The sequence below is a fragment of the Vulpes lagopus genome, chromosome 1, assembly GCF_018345385.1.
Source record: "Vulpes lagopus strain Blue_001 chromosome 1, ASM1834538v1, whole genome shotgun sequence".
In the NCBI taxonomy this organism is placed as follows: domain Eukaryota; kingdom Metazoa; phylum Chordata; class Mammalia; order Carnivora; family Canidae; genus Vulpes; species Vulpes lagopus.
This window is the reverse complement of record NC_054824.1, coordinates 4,821,461-4,834,661: the sequence shown is the minus strand read 5'-3', so window position 1 is coordinate 4,834,661 and position 13,201 is coordinate 4,821,461. Positions and strand designations below refer to the sequence as shown.

The 13,201-nt window shown below is 52.6% G+C and overlaps 1 protein-coding gene and 1 long non-coding RNA gene across 5 annotated transcripts in view; one reads left to right on the top strand and one right to left on the bottom strand.

Annotated features, from left to right (window-relative positions):
* The window catches only part of TRAF3IP2 (TRAF3 interacting protein 2), a 42,322-nt gene extending 30,202 nt beyond the window's left edge, over positions 1-12,120 (bottom strand). Inside the window, exons 1-2 of the mRNA XM_041738865.1 lie at positions 12,000-12,120; positions 11,415-11,607 (exon numbers count right to left, since the gene is read on the bottom strand). The gene's annotated coding sequence lies outside the window, so the exon portion shown is untranslated. The remainder of the gene's footprint in view (positions 1-11,414; positions 11,608-11,999) is intronic.
* LOC121481924 lies at positions 7,625-10,669 on the top strand. 4 transcript variants are annotated; one of them, XR_005985468.1, is made up of 4 exons: positions 7,625-7,852; positions 9,082-9,195; positions 10,005-10,121; positions 10,607-10,669. It is a non-coding gene; the product is annotated as an uncharacterized LOC121481924 (long non-coding RNA). The 4 variants fall into 4 exon arrangements; XR_005985474.1 differs by having other exon boundaries at positions 7,625-8,182; positions 9,124-9,195; XR_005985458.1 differs by having other exon boundaries at positions 7,625-8,182.
* Positions 12,121-13,201: the final 1,081 nt, after the last annotated feature.

Below are 13,201 nucleotides of genomic sequence, written 5' to 3'. Positions count from 1 at the left end.
TCATCACCTCCGTGGATTAGACCTTGCAAAATTGAACAGGAATCTACCGCAAACACAAGTGTTTTCAGCAGATAGTTGAAACCATCCATGAATATTTCTGAACGCTTACTGTTGGGTTTCCTGTCTTTCCTCTTCTATAGCTATGGCAGGGGGAACGCCATCCAACACGCTCTTCAGCTGGCCAGGGACGGCGAGTCTTTGCTGAAGGCCTGGCCGAGGGTGGTGTGAGCTCCTGCGAGCACCCGTGCGGCCCCCGCTGCGGGGGAGGGCAGGGGCTGAAGCGCGCCAGTCAGCCGGCAAAACGGCTGCAGTGCGTCCGCCCTTTCTTGTCCTGTGATTCACTCCCCTCGGCGCCACGCTTCGGGTGCCACCGTTTGCGTTGTCCCTGGGCTTTTAAAGGCCTTACGAGTATTTCCCTAAAAAGTGGCAAAAGTTGCAAAGTCTCTTCTGGCCAGGGAGCCTGCAGGGGCTCAGAGGGAGCCAATGGAAAAGGTGGGGCCTGCTTCCCATCCCGGTGGGGTGGGGGCTGGGGGGGCTGTGTAGGGTCCTGGGGCCGTTGCCCACTCTCCCCTCCCACCATGCCCCAGCCTCCAGTGCAGATGTCCACACCCACACTTGGTCAGGTCCACCTCAGGGGAGGGCCTGAGTGGGGGCCGTGCCTTTGCCCAAACCCTTGCCCTGGACCCTGCACTTTGACCCTGGCTGGGAGATAAAGGACCCACCTGGCCCTGCTGGCTCTGTGGGAGCTGGCGGTCCCCGTCCAGGGGGTTTCTCTGGTGACATTCCCATGGGGCCCTGATGCACTCACTGAGAGCCCCTCTAGCACCTCCCATGGACCCCGGGGGTGGGGAGTTGGCGGGGGTCTGGCTGGGGTCCCCTTCCTATGCCCAAGGGTCTGGGGTCCAGCCCAGCTGCCAAGTGACCTTGTCCCAGCTCCCTCTCCCCAGGCTGGCGTGAGTGTGCTTGTGTTCGTGCTGAGCTTCTATTTCATATTGCAAATATAAATAAAGACAGTTTAAATTCCAAAAAAAAAAAAAAAAAAGTGGGGTCATCTCACAGAGCTGAACAGCTAAGGTCTACCTGATGGTGGGAATTCTACAGTTAAAACGGGGCTGAGGGGGAACAAATGGCCCCTCCGAAGGTGGGAAGGGCCACGTGGCAATGAACGGCCTCTAAGGAAAGCTCTGGGATTGGCAGTGCATAAAGATAAATCTGACCCTCGTGGTGTATACGTGTCACTATCAAATATTCAAACGGCACATGATTACTGAACCCTACTGTCTGTCCAGCTCTGGGCTGTGCATCCTCCTGAGGCATGAGCCTAACGAAACCTTTTTTTAACAATAGGTGACACCTACAAGTGACGTGAAATTCAAGAGTACAAAAGGGTATACGGTGAATGGTAATCCAAAGTATTTCTAAAGACTTAAAAAGCATTATTCCTACCTCCATGTTGCTTGTGATCCAGATCAAGAGCGAAAACTAATACAGGAAATCAGAGACCCTACCTCAGGGCCTTTGCACTTGCTGTTCCTTCTTCCCTGAACACTCCTCCCCCCAACACATCTGCATGGCCTGCTGCCTTTCTCCTTCAGACCTTTCTTTACTCAGCTGTGATCTTCTCTGACTGAGGTCGCCCTGGCCACCCTCCCTAAAATGTTTACATGCCCTTCTCACTCCCCGTCCTCCCTGCTTCACCATCCTCTCCAGCAATCACCACCATTCCACATATTACAAAATGCACATCATAAATACAGACATCTAACACATCCCTTATTTGTTTATTGTCTCATTCCTCTCCCCAGAACTTACGTTTCACGAGGGTACGATTTTACTCTTGGGTTCATGGCTATAGTCTCGCCACCTAGAGCTGTACCTGGAGCATAAATATTCGTTGAATGAATAAATGATTGATGCCTGTTTTAAGGAGGGTACAGATCCCTGTAGCTGGAGGGATCACTGACGGTGAGGATGTCAGGCTCCTTGGCGGGTAGCAAGGAACATTTGGTCTGCCACGTGCTCAGAGTTCTTGAAGTCGTAACACATGGAGGAGCCCCGGGTGGCTCAGTCATTGAGTGTCCAGCTCTTGATTTCTGCTCAGGTCATGAGCTCGAGCTCCATGCTTAGGATTCTCTCTCTCTCTCTCTCCCTTTCCTTCTGCTCCTCCTCCCTCACCCACCTCTCTTTCTCTCTCTCAAAAAAAAAAATAGGGGTACCTGGTTGGCTCAGTTGGTTTGGTGTCTGCCTTCCACTCAGGTCATGACCCCAGGGTCCTGGGATCGAGCCCCGAGTCGGGCTCCCTGCTCAGCAGGGAGCCTGCTTCTCTCTCTCCCTCTGCCCCTCACCCTGCTTGTGCTCTTTCTCTTTCTCTCAAATAAATCTTTAAAAATCTTTAAAAATATGTATATACTACATGGGAACCCTTCCCCCTTCCATGCTTCACTTGTGTTCACTACGTGTCAGGCCCCAAGGTGAGTCTGGGCCATGCTGAAGAGGTCCCACCCGCAGGCAGAGCTGACCACGACCCTCATTTTGCAGAATAAAGCTGATTCTACCACCCAGTGTAATAGGAACATTTGCTATTTTGTTCCAGATGGGGAGCTGGTCTGTTCATGCGTCTTGAGGGCTTCGCCCACAACGACAGAGGGTGGGCAGGCCTAGAGCCACCCCAGGGGCTCCTCCCGGCCCCAGCCGCCCTACCAGAACTGGTGCAACAAAGCCTGCTGCCCCCCGCCCCGCCGCGACGGTGTCACAGAGGACAACTACACACAGATGCCACATCAGAGGGCCAGGGGCAGGTTAACGGGTGGTGTTGGAAACGGCAGCTTTGTTTTTGGTCTTTAATGTCAATATTGTAAGAAATAGATTAAAAAAGAAAATCACTCCATATCTCATCACTCCTGGTGTTTCCATCTCCCCCTGTTTTACCCCAGGGCTTTCTCACGTGGTGAGCACACGTTACAGGGCTGGCCTGGGCTGCGCTCTGGCCCCTAACGGGGGGTGACACTTGGAGGAAGGGGAAATCGTGGTTTCCTCCCAGGGCCTGGGAGGAGAAGGCTGTGCCGCGGGGGCCCAGGGGCTGCTGGGGGCTCAGCAGCGTCCAGCCCGGCTCAGGGAGCCTGGGGAAGGCAGAGGCTGGAGGCCGAGGAGACTCAATGCAAGGGAGTCCTGGCTCAGAAGCTCTTCTGGGGCTCACAGGACAGGTGCTCAGGCCCCCCACCCAGAGATTCTGAGGTGAGCTCAGGGCTCCTGTGGATCTTAACCCTGCAGGTGAGCACAGGGTGTCAGTTCTTACCAAGGGGAGGGTAGCCTGTGCGCTGCGGCAGGAACGGTCAGACTTGCTCAAGCTGACGCCCTCTGACCTGCTCCGTTCACACCCAAGGAGCTCCTCCAGGGGCTACCTCACCATGTGCGAGATGGAGAGGCTCGGAAGAGGGGCAATGCAGCCTCGTGTGCAACGGCAAAGGCCAGAAACAACCCACCCGCCCAGAAAGATTCTGCTTTTGTAAGACGGTGGTCCAGCCAAACGATGACTTCTCTATGTCTTAAAAAAAAAAAAAAAAAAAAAAAAAAGGGACACCTGGGTGGCTCAGCGGTTGAGCATCTGCCTTTGGCCCAGGGCGTGATCCTGAGTCCCTGGATCGAGTCCCATATCAGGCTTCCTGCATGGAGCCCGCTTCTCCCTCCGTCTGTGTCTCTGCCTCTCTCTCTCTCTGTCTCTCATGAATAAATATATAAAATCTTTAAAAAAACAAACAAAAAAGACTGAGGGAATGCTGCGTGAGCCAATGTGGATGCATCTCCAGGATTTATCCGTGGAGGTAGGAAAATAAAGAGCAGACAACGTGCAGCGTTTGCTGCCCCTCGTATGGCCTGAGGTCGTGTGCGCTACATGGCGCCTCGTCTGAGACCTGGAATAGTGTCGCTCTGCAAAGGGAACCACATGGCTGAGAATGGGGATGGGAGGAGGCTTGCTTTCTGGGGGCATTTTAGACCTTGTAGACCTACTTGAATAATGAAAAGGGAGAAGGAGGAGGAGGAGAAGAAGAAGAAGAAAAGGAATAGCTCCAGAAGAAGAGGAAGAGAAAGAAGAAGAAGAAGAAATAATCACAGCTCCAGAGTACGTCTGAGGTTCACGAAGATGAAGAACCAACGAGAAGGAAGTAGGCATTCCTGAAACCGCTCAAGGGAAAGAACGTGTCCCCTAAAACACAAAAGACCACCGGGCGGAGGGGGAGCGTGTGCCCGGGGTGGGGTGGGGGGTTGGCACAGGCCGAGGGCGGAGGGCTGGTCCGGGGCGCACGGCTGGGCTGGGGCCCTTGCGCACGGGAGCCTGCTTCTCGCTCGCTCGGAGTTGACCGGAGACACACTGACTTGCCTCCTCTTGAACCTCGTTGCCCCTCGGCCGGGAGCTGTGGTTCCAGCCCTTGGATTCTGACCACACCTGTCCCCAAATCTGCAGGGTTTTGTCTGTCCACACCTCTGGTTTGGGGCTTCCTTTCTGTCTCCCCAGCCTGAAACCCTCCTCTTAGCAAACCCACTCTACCTGCAGTGGCCTGACCTTGCAGATAGGACCTCATCCAGATGGCAGCAGCTCCCACTTCCGATGTGACCGTGCTCCCTGGGGTCCTCCCTGGCTTCCCCTCTCCTCCCCCCTTTCCTGCTCGCAGCTTCCACTCAGTCCCCCTGAGTGCTCGTTTCTGTTCCCAGCAACCTTTTTCTCCCCCAGCGCATCCCGCCTTAAATTCTTCGTTTCTCGAAACAGATCCCGTGAAGTCTTCACGCACTAACTTTCTGATCTCACAGGCCTGCCAAAAAGCTTCTTCTCCTTCCATCCTCCCCGCCTCCCTTTCTGCACGTCCGTGACACCTCGCCCTGGCCCGTCTCTGTCGGGCACATGCGGAGAGATCCAAGGTGACCGGCGGCCTCCGCTTTCCAGGCGGCCTTACCCTGGAGCCGCACGGAGGTCGAGGATGTAGGACAACGTGCAGTATTCAAATGCACAGGACTCTGGATTCAAACTCCCTACGTTTTAGTTCTTTCTCTGCCGGCTCCGTGACTAGATGTGGGACCCGGAGAAAATTACTTCCCTGGGCCTCCTTTTTCTAACGCGTGAAATGGGAGAAATAACATTTGCTTTACAGGCATCTCGTGGGGATAAAAGAAGATGTACATAAAATGCTGAGTGCACGGGCGCCTGGAGGGCTCGGTCACTTGAGTGTCCCACTCTTGGTCTCGGCTCCAGTCGTCTCAGGGTCATGAGATCAAGCCCCACACGGGCTCCTCACTTAGAGGGGAGTCTGCTTGAGATTCTCTCCCTCATCCCCTCCTCCCACCCATGCTTGCTCTTGCTATCTCTCAAAAATGAATAGATAAATCTTTTAAAAAATACTGACCATATCAGGCTCTCAAAAACCCAAACCCATCTTGTTATTATTATTTTCCTGAAGATCTTATTTATTTCTTTGAGAGAGAGAACATGAGTAGAGGGGAGGGATAGAGGGAGAGGGAGAAGCAGACTCCCCACCGAGCACTGAGCCCAACACAGGGCTCGACCCCAGGACCCCAGGATCATGACCTGAGTCAAAAGAAGATGCTTAACTGACTGAGCCACCTGGGCGGCCCATAGTTTTATTATTATTTTTACAAGTGACTCGGCTTTAGAACTTTCTTCTACACTATGTTCTAGACTATGATAGAATGTTAATACTATCATATGAACCTAGTGAGTGGAGATTAAATCTTTTTAACTAACGTGTGTTTCTGGCACAGTCAGTGCACATGGCCTCTTGTCTCTCATCTTTAAACAAGCTGGGCCACAGACTGGGGTGTGCGCTATCACTCTCCCATCCCTATTTCACAGAGGTTTAGATACATTACGTAGCTTTCCAAAGTCACAGCGGAATCCTAGCTCTTTCCATTAAACCACATAGATCAGAGGCTTGGCAAACATTTTCTGTAAAGGTCCAGATAGTAAATAGTTCATGCTTTATGGACCACATATGGTCTCTGTCTCATACTCTGCTTTTTAAAATTTGTTTTCAAACATTTTAAAAATATAAAAACCATTCTTAGCGATATGCTGTAGTAAAAAAAAAAAAAAAAAAAAAAAAAATCCACCGGCCACATTTGGCCCAAGGGTTATAATTTACAAACCACTGATATAGACTACACTGATCAATCAAAATAGAAAGAAACCTTCAAAAAAAAAAAAAAAAAAAAAAAAAAAAAGAAAAGAAAAGACACTTCCCCCGAGGGTGTCCCAGTGGCTCAGTCAGTTAAGTGTCTGACCCTTGGCTCAGGTCATGATTGCAGGGTCACAGGATCGAGCCCTGCATGGGGCTCAGCACTGGGCGGGGAGCCTGCTCACGATTCTCTCCCTCGCCCGCCTGCCGCCCACTTGCACGTTTTCTCTCTCAAAAAGAAACCCTCCCCTTCATTAGTAGTAATTGTTAATATTTACTGAGTGTTTATAATGTGTCAAATATTGCTCCAAGTACTTTTCACGTATGATTTCATCCTCGCAGCTACCTTATTTGGTAGGTACTGTTGGCAATCTCCTTTTACAGACGGGGAAACTGAGACCCACGGAGGTTAAGCAACTTTCCCAAGATCACATGGTCAGTAAGTAGCATAGACTGGATTCAAATCCAAGCAGAGCACCAGAACCTGTGCACTTAACAATTTGTTGGTTGGTTGGGAATCCTGACTGATGCAGCTATTTGAAGGGAAGAGGAAGGAAGGGGATTAGGGGAGCTGAGTAACCCCTGGAAGCTTCCGGAATGAATATGTTTTGGAACCATTCACCTTGAAGCTAAGGAGGCATGGAGACAGGCCACCCGTGTTTTATAAAGGATTACCAGGCGGGAAACCTGCTGTGGCTTTCCTTCATGCCATTACAATAGAGGACACGGGTGAGACTGCAGAGGCATCTTGATTTGAGAAAAAGCAGTTGATTGGATCTCATTAAATTTTAATCATAAACCGAATTCAAAATAAATTGAAAACTGGTTGACAGAGCACAAACAAAGGGTGATGATAAATGGTGATGCATCTAGAGAGGGGATATCTTCCAGGGGACGCCTCTGAGGCAAGGACGGATGGGATTTAATGAAGGTGTTATGTCCCTGGAAGAAGACAAATAGCATAGCAAGAAACAGAGGAAGGGCAGGAGTGAGCAGCCTGAGTAATTAATAAACCACATTACCAGCTCCTAAACAATCAAGGCTTGCTGTTCACCAACTGCTTGGATTTTTTTTTTTAAGGATTCTTTGGGTCAACAATAGGGTTAAAGAGTCACACAACATGAATATTTCAGGTGGACACAATAAATAAATATATAAATTTACAGCTAGCAGATCCAATTTGGATCAGATACTTTCAGTTCCCGATTCTCAAGGTCTTACTTCATTCCTCCGGGAGTATTAAAAAAAAAAAAAAAAAGTCTGAAAGTCACGTATTAAAAAAAAAAAATCTTTAAACTCATTAATGTCCTTTGTTTACTGCCCAAATGCATGCAAACTTTCACAATGTCAGTTTGCTCAGTGGAAGCTGGTTTGGAGTGAACGGTTTGGCTCCCGTTCAAATTCCAGTGAGTAAATACTTCCAAGTTTACTTGCAGAATTTCCCAGAGAAGCTCTTCCATGTGGTTTGCCAGAGGACTGGAAGCAGCGGTGAGCCCAGGAGACAGGGGGCATTTACTGGCCCTTGTTCGCCCCCCGCACGGTACGGCTCCCAGCAGGCTCCAGGCAGCACGGCGTGACCTGACCTGATTCCAGGTCGCCCTGGAGCTCCTCTGAGCTGCCCAACAAGGAGACCGCGGACTGATGGGGACGGACGGATTCCGCTGGTGGTAAACGTTTGGAGAATCACCTCAAACCAGCCCAGGGTTTTGTTCCTTTGGTTTCACATAAGGTTTCTCGAAGCGCGTATCTGTGATCCCGAACTTCAGTCCAAGCCCCAGCGTGAAGGACAAGGGGGCAGAAAGGGCAAGAAGAAGGGACAGTAGGCAAGACAGGAGCATGGAAAAGGAGAGACACGAGAAAGTGGGGACGCCTTGAAGGCCACTGTAAAAACCGGGCCCTGTGTGGGTGCAGGAGGGAGATTTATTTCCGTTGTGATTGTGAAGGGTCACTGGCTGTGAGAAGGGGCAGCTGCAAGGGGCGGGAAAGAATGAGCACAGGTGAGCGGCAAGAGTGTTGGAGGTCAGCGGGGGGGGCCGGGGGGCCTCGAGGGGTCTAGACAGCGGCCGGGGGAGGGGCAGGGCGGCCGGTGACCCTGGGAGGGGAAGAAGGAAAAACGCTGGAACCCCAGAGGGCAGGGAAACAATGAGGCAGAGAAGAGCCAAGTTTCCCCCATCTTGGGGGGGCAGAGGGGGTGCTGGCAAGATCCTGGGGGGGGGGAGGATAGGGGGCATGCGGGCTGGGGGCGCCCAGCCGTTCCCTCACCCCCAATGGCTCCCCTGCCTCATCAGGGGAGCCCAGCCAAACTGGCACAACTCTAGGGGGGGTCACTCGGGCGATGAAAGGCCCCCCCACGTCAGCCAGCTTACAACCCACAGCCCCCCAAGAAGGCCCGTAGAGGCCTGCTCGTGACAAGACGTGAAGATTTTGGGGCGGGGGGGGGGGTGAGAAGGGACAGCTGGGGTTTCATGAACTAAAAATATCTCGGTGACAGCACTGAGAAGAAACCGGAGAGGCCCAGGGGGAGAGCTGCTGGATTCCAGGCCTCAGATGCTTTCTCACGGAGGGACGGAGGCGCGGAGGCGCGGAGGGGCGATGGCAGGGTTGTTTTGATAAGGAAATGTGATCAAACATGAGGGGTCATTTCATTGGATCTGAAAGGAATTTAAAGTTTAATGTGCCTCATCTGGCTCATCTGTGTCCCCCCATCACCACCCCCTCCCCCACCCAGCAACCGCCTGCGATCCTTACACGTTTTTTACGCGCTAATCTGAAATTGCCTGCCCTACAAAAATGGTTGAATTCAGGGTGTTTCTGAGCTTTCGATTCTGCGCCGTGTAAAACAGATTTCATTTAGACAAATTACCCACATAATCCATCTTTTCTGAATGCCGGTTAGAGAACAGCTGCAAAGAGGACTGCCTTCTCCTCCTGTTTTCAGAGCATTTGAAAGTCACTGGCTCCTGAATCCTGGGAGAAGCAGGCTCAAACACTGTCTTTGCACCCTCCAAGCGTGAGTATCCTCCAGTTAGGGATCTTCTTCCCAACCCTCCCCCCACACGTGGGTTCCTTGCCCTGACTTCACTCCTAGTCAGCCCACCCCGCGGCCCACCCCACAGCCCACCCCCGGCACCACTTGGAGCTGCAACACCAGATGAGGAATGACGGTGGGTGGTCTTTCTGGGTGAAAGCGAGGCTGGCCCCGCAGCGAGCCTCGGTTCCGATAACGGGGCTGCGTTATTTGAAGATACTTATTTGAAAATACAATCGGCAACTCGTCGCAGTTGAAGCATCTTGACATTTCTGTCCTCTCATCCCGGGGGCGGGGGCGAGGGAGGGAGAGAAAGCCATCTGAGAACATGACAGTGACTGTACCAGGGCCTTTCCAACAAACCGGTTAAGCAATGCTTAATGCCCTGAGTCAGCCCGTCCCAGTCGCCAGAGCCTGTCTGTACAGACAAATACAGAACTGCCCCAAAGAAATAATAATAAAGTAGTGGCTTGGAAAAGGTTGAGGCGCCTGTGTCTGTCATCTGATGTGTCGGATCACGGTCATCACCCTTCCACGGTATCAGGGTGGGCTCTGCGGCTTCCTTTCACCTCCCATTAAAGTTCCCCCACCCTCCCCCAGTGATTGGTCTCGCCCACGCCCACAAGTGGTTTTCAGCTCCAGCTAAGTGAGGATTGCAACCTTCTGGAGACAGGCCGGCCTGCCAGTCCTCCCGCCTGCCTGGACTCTGTGGGCAAGTGCACAGGACGGTTTTTCCTGGGGAACTCAATTGGGACATGAACTAATCCAAGAAACCCCCTGTTTTATTGTAGCAAGAGCCAATAAACACGCCTGGATTCCGGGCAGCCGTCACGCAGAGCCACGTGGCCGCCCAGCCACCCCCGGTCTTTGGCCCTGACCCTGCTTTTAACCTTGTGCCTTGGGAGCAGGTGAGTGAAATAGAAATCAAAGCAGCTTACGTCGCTGCGAGGAAAGAGCTTGGGCACCTATGAAGCGTTTGATCCTATACTGGGTGCGAGGGTGGTGGAAGAGGATTAAGAAGCAACAATCCTGTTCCTCAAGGAACTAACCATGTAGTAGTAGCAGGCGGTAAAATTAATATATTTGAAGAGTCAGTAAACAAAACAAGTCTTCCAAGACCACCCATTACGGCTCCCCCTCTGTGACTCCCACGATTCCTGCTTTATTTTTGTTAGAGGGAATTCAGACAAAATCATGTTAGTCCACCCCCACACACATTTTATTGTTGACGAAATCCAGGCCTAGGGAAACCAAAGTGAACTAAGTCACAGAGCCAGCGAGGAGTGGAGTGAGGACTTGAAACCAAGTTTCCTGTCCTCTTTTTGAGATATTTATTTAATAGGAAAATTAATATTTTTCCCCTCATCCCTTAAAAAGATTTCCCCTATTCTAGGGACGCCTGGGTGGCTCAGTGGTGGAGCGTCTGCCTTGGGCTCAGCGGGTGATCCGGGGGGCTCCTGGGATCAAGTCCCCCACCCCTTGGGGTCCCCACAGGGAGCCTGCTTCTCCCTCTGCCTGTGTCTCTGCGTCTCTGTGTCTCTGATGAATAAATAAATAAAATCTTTTTTAAAAATCCCCCTATTCTAAGAGATCGTTTTGGACTTGGAAGTCACCCAAAGCTTGATTAGCTGCTGAGATCAAGAACTAGCATTTCTCCCCCGGGTTTTCCTTGCCAGTAAACGTCCGGGCTGCTTGGTGGGGGTGGGGGGCAGCCGGCAGGGAGCTGGCCTGAGCTTCCCCGCCCGGGACGCGGGGTCCAACTCTTCCCTGCAGGAAACGAGGTTCCAGAAAACTGAGAGTTTTCCTTCCATCTTTGCCACTGACGTGTCCCGGGGCTGGAGGCCAACGACTTAAGTTTTGCCGGGCCGGGCCCCTCCTGGGGACGTGGGGCTGGATCCTCCCCGGGGCTCGCGGAGACACTGCCCCGGGTGGCTCCCGGGTGGCTCCCAGGTGGCTCCCGGGTGGCTCCCAGCCAGCACAGCGGGGGGCACCGACCCCTCCTCCGAGAGTCCCTCTGGGCCCCCGCCGGCCCGAAACCCCAGCCACCAGCACGGTCTCCTCTGGCCTGGACCGTCGGCCCAGGGAGGGCAAGTTCAAGGTGGGGAGGGGCAGGTGGGGGGAGCAAAGGAGGACACAGGGTGTGGGGAGAGGGTCAGCGGCCAGGAAGCAAGGCGAGGCCGGCGACAGCTCTGACGGCTTACCTTGGCGCCCCGGGGACAGACGGACGACAGAGGGCCGGGGTGGTCCGCTCCCTCCTTCCCGGGCTCCACCTGGGCGGCTCCCGCCTCCCGCTCCCTCCCGGCCAGGTACGCGGCCGAGCAGGCTCCGCGGCAGGAAGGGGAAGTTGTATGCAAATTTCTAGCGAGGCTCGGAAGCCTGGGCTGAAAAATCTCCCTGCGGGCAGTGAATCAACAGCCGAGAAGTCACTTACTTCTTGAAACAGAAACCTCCTTCATTCCCTAGAAAAGGCCCGGACTGGCCAATTAGGGTGCATTTGTGCTCCCACCACCCAGCTAAGTAACCGTGGAGGAATGTCTACACGGCCCGCACGTCGGGGCCCTCGCCCCAGCCGGGAGGGGGCCTGGGAGGACGGGGTGGGGTGAACTCGGAGGTTAAGGAGGTGGAGGCTGGGGGCAGGTAACCGGGTGCCCTGCGAGGCCTGGGCTGCTCACCACCGACCTCTGGCTGGGCTCGGCCCCCCCCCCCCCGCCAGCCTGCACACACGCGGGCACACGCGCCCTGCCTTCGACAGGCCTGAAAAGGTGACGCCTTTTAAGAAAACACACCTGCACGTATACGCGCACTGTCCTCCTCTGGCTGTGTTGTTCACGACCTCAGTCACCTTTATTTCTTCTCTTTCCTGCTCCTTGTTCAACCTGCAGAAGTGAAGGTCAAAGGGGATGTTGGAGACGGGATGACCGGGGCAGCCAAGTGTGATGGGAGCTGTGGCCACCAGGGCTCCGGAGTCACAAGGATGTGGCCAGGCCCTCCAGCCAGGTGCCTGGGCAGGGACCGCGTGCTCCTGGGGCTGGCCCTGCCTGCCCGTGGGAGAGGCCCAAGGGTCAGCCCGGGCAGCTGGCCGGCTCTCCACCCTCCTGTAGGGGATAGACCCTACCAGCACCCCCTTCCAGACTGCCGGCTTCTGCTCGGGTAGGTCCCGTGCAGTGGGCTGCCCTTCATTCTGCGAGCAGAGGAAACACGGCTGGTTTTTAAAATAACATAACAGGCTGTATATATATATATATATGTACAAATATTAATGTTACATATATATTCTTACAACAGCATATTATGCAGCTGTGAAAAATCATAAGTACGTATGCATGTGTTTCTACATTCTAACACGGAAAAGTGGCCCTGGGATATTATTTATTGAGAAACGTGATCTCATTTTTGCCAATATATATGCCACATACACATGTCCATGTACTTACATACGTAGATTGGTGTTTGTTCTCTGCTGCTGAGGACCTGACACAGTGCCCAGAAGATAGTAGGCAATCATTCTGTATCTGTCGAATGAATAAATCATAAACGTCTGGAAAAATGCATGCAAACTGTTAAGCGGTTGTCACCTCTAGGGACTGAGATTGAGGGGAATGCGTGAGAATGGAGGACTTTTATACTATTTACACCTATGGGCTGTTTGATTCTTTTTTTCTGCAAGCATATTTCTTAAAAAAATAATATTTATGACTTTGGCCTTGAACTTCATGCCTCAAAATTATTATGATGATAATCTTTTTTAGCTTAGGGAAAAATAGTATACTCTGTTGCAGCAGCTGGCACCAGGATACTTGGAGAACAGAGAAGAAAAGAATGTCAAGGGGAGGAAACAAGGAGAGCCAAGGAAAGGGGCGGGGTGAAAATCGTTTTCGTTTCTCTTAGATCCCTTCAATGCACTGGGAAAAGCCCAGAAGATGCTTCTGTCAAGTGTTAACCTTTGGAATACAACCCGTCAGGGAGGATAGGGAGAATTTTTTTTTTC